We start from the raw sequence: 3,136 nt of genomic DNA, 5'->3' as shown, positions 1-3,136 counted from the left end.
TCATTTTGTGAAGTGAATCCCCTGTTCCTCTCGGTGACTATAAAAATGGCTCATCCCCAAACAAAACAAAGTCCTCCAACCAGAATCTGGAACTGGAACTTTCCTACGTAACGCTTGAATTTACTCGATGCCTTTGTCTGGCATCCTGCTCACTTCTGACGCCTTACTGCCACCTGCTGTAGGTCAGCGGAACGGCGCGGCTAGCACGCGGCATCAGAGCCCCCCTGCCATCCACCAGAAATCCACTCCAACTTAAACTGATGCTCTCACTGTAAATAATCCTCATTTTACATTTTCCTTTGGCTGTAACAGACTACGCAATAGTCCTGGTGGGTTTAAGAGTTTGACCTTTGGCCTCGGAAAGCATCACTTCCTTCTTTGTTTTGGCGATGAGTCACATCACAGCAGATGTCTAAACTCTTCAGCGAGCTCCTCGCTCGCTGTTGTGTGTTGCTGTGTTTGGGAATGACCGTTTACATTCACAGCATATTTTCTGTTGGTAGTCAGCTCGTTGGGAGCATCGATGCCAGTCGGTGTTTTACAGCTTGTTCTGCTTTACACCGACTTTGTCTTCAGTCACACAGCTATCGCCCCGGCCATGCATACCTCTCTCTACGCCTTCCATGCTCGCCGACCTCCATGCATTATTCACAGCTACATTAAAATACCAGGCCGAGAGTGAGAGTTGCATGTTAAGGCAGCTGAATCAGGGAGGTGCCATCACAACAGCTGAAAGTGTCTGTCACAGAGCTATAACTTTTTTTCTTTTTTTTCCCATAGTTCCCCGGCAGTGCAGCTGCCTAAATGAGAGGGATTAAGTTAACTCCCTGCTTAGAGGAAGAGCAGGCCCTGGATTAGGGCACTGGGCATGGACACAGAGAGCATTCAAGCAAGAGCCACAGCTTTTTAAAAAAGAGACATGGGGGGGGGGGGGGGGAGGAGGCAGCGGTGCACAGCCCTCACAGGGACCGACGGCCGAGTCGCTTGAACAAATACATTGACAAGTGTAACACAGCGCCCGCAACATCGAAGAGTGCGTCGGCGCAAAGAGGGAGAACACTGGTGGACACGCCAACAATCGCAAATGCTCTTCTTTTTTTTTTTTTTTTTCCCTTCTTCTTCCTCTTTTCTTTCCCTTTCTTTGCATCTCCCACCTCCCCGCCGCCGCTCCTCAGTCTCCTCCTGTCAAACTCTCAGGCACTTACAGCTGGGCTATAATGACGCTGCCTGAAGTGCTTTAGTTAAAGGTAGCTGGGAAAGCCACCATCCTAACATTCACCTGATATTGGAAAAACTGTCAGTGTGTTGTATTGCAGCGTTGTACTTGAGGCGCCTTGCTGTGACAGACACAAAGTGGCAAGAAAGCTGTTCAGTTGGTTTAATTTTGTTATCCAGTTCAGTTCTGTGTTCGAATACAGCGTACCCAAGCCAAGTCAAAGGCCGAGTTCACTCTTGATTTGTTTCAGCAAATCTCTTTTGACTCATCATTCCAGTAGCAGAAAGACCTATAGCACACAGCCCCGCTGCGGCCTGTTGGATAAATGTCATGCCCTGTTCCTCCCTCTCTCGGCTCCGGTCTGGCGATATGTTTTCTGCAAAATCCTGAAATAGGTGATGCTATAATTAGATCACAAAAGAAATGCTGAAACAGTGGCAGCTAAAAGCATTTTCACAAAGTATGTCGGCCTTGTTGTGGATTAAAACACACGAAAAAGTATTTTAAAGGGAATAATCCTGTGAATATTGATTTCCTAAATTGAGAATGTGAATGCAAAATAATTCGTATGTCTGTTTTCGAACGGAAAAAATCTCTTCCTCAGCCTCGCTCTGGTTTCTCCTTGCCCAGTAATATTCAGAGGTAAATGTGTGCACACTGTTTTCTGAGCTGTTTGCCGGGAAGGAGAGAGAGAGAGAGAGAGAGAGAGAGAGAGAGAGAGGAAAAAAAAAAAAACCTGGGAAGGAGTGGAGATGAGAACAGGTGGTGAAACAGTGTGAGAAACACGAGGGAGAAAAACAACAGACACCTGCTCATGAAACCCAACCTGGTTCCTCCATCGCATTCCAGCAGAGTTCAGCTGACTGAGCTGCTCAGACAGCGGCTGGGGAGGATACACTCAACCTCCTGCACTAAATTATCCTGCCGACAGTGTGACCGTCCGAGTGAAATGGCATTTAAATGGCAGATATATCTGTGCGCTGTAGACCTCAAGGTATTAGGACATCTGTGTGCTGGACTCTGAGAGAGAGAGAGAGAGAGAGGCATCTTGACGGAATGCGTATTATCGTCAGCCTAGACGTCAGATTTAGATTGATTTAGAAATCAAACATTTTACACAGCGCTGAGGTTGAATCACTAAGACTCTTTGCCGATCAACTTTTAGATTATTTTGAAGGCAACATGAAAACAGATCTATATCACAAAGACGCGCATGACGGCGGAAGTTGACTTTTGAAGTTGGACACCTGACATCCGCAAGGAAAGAAATAGATTTCAAGGTGTTTTTGTTTGCAAAGGGTTTTGTTTTTGTTTGTTTGTTTTGGTATTTATTGTAACTGTAACGGTTTCGCGATGCGTCAAAAAGTCCAGGTTCCTTTAACATTCGAGAAAGATGTAGTCCCTCTCAGCGCCATCAGCATATATAAATGACCGGCCTGGAAGCAGCCCAGAAGCTGGAGGATGGCTGCGGCACGTCCCAGCAGGGAAGGGCACATATCAAAAAAAAAAAAAAAAAAATGGGAACAACTCACCGGGGGATGATGTTGCTAATCACATTACACATGACAAACGTATGCACACAAAAACTTACTGAAACCACACTGACCGACCAGAGAGAGCGAAAAGGCCAGTGCTGCCAAAAATATTAATTGGATTAAAAGGAAAAGCAGTTTGACTTGTTTAACTTTCACACTGCTCTTGGAAAAACATTCTTCTTGCGCGGAGCCCGTTCCCCGCAGCGAACCTCGCATCACCACACCCAGGCTTAAGCGGACGTGGCTGATGTCAGCGTCGCTCGTCCAAGAAACCTGGCATGTTGTTTTAGCGTCAGTGGGATCAACCTGGATCCTGGAGTAGATCATTAACCCAGATCTCCTCTGCTTTCTTCCCCAGCTTTCCGTTGCTGCGGGGAGGGAACCA

This window comes from Echeneis naucrates, chromosome 2 (assembly GCF_900963305.1).
Source record: "Echeneis naucrates chromosome 2, fEcheNa1.1, whole genome shotgun sequence".
Classification (NCBI taxonomy): domain Eukaryota; kingdom Metazoa; phylum Chordata; class Actinopteri; order Carangiformes; family Echeneidae; genus Echeneis; species Echeneis naucrates.
Note: the sequence above shows the minus strand (reverse complement) of the source record.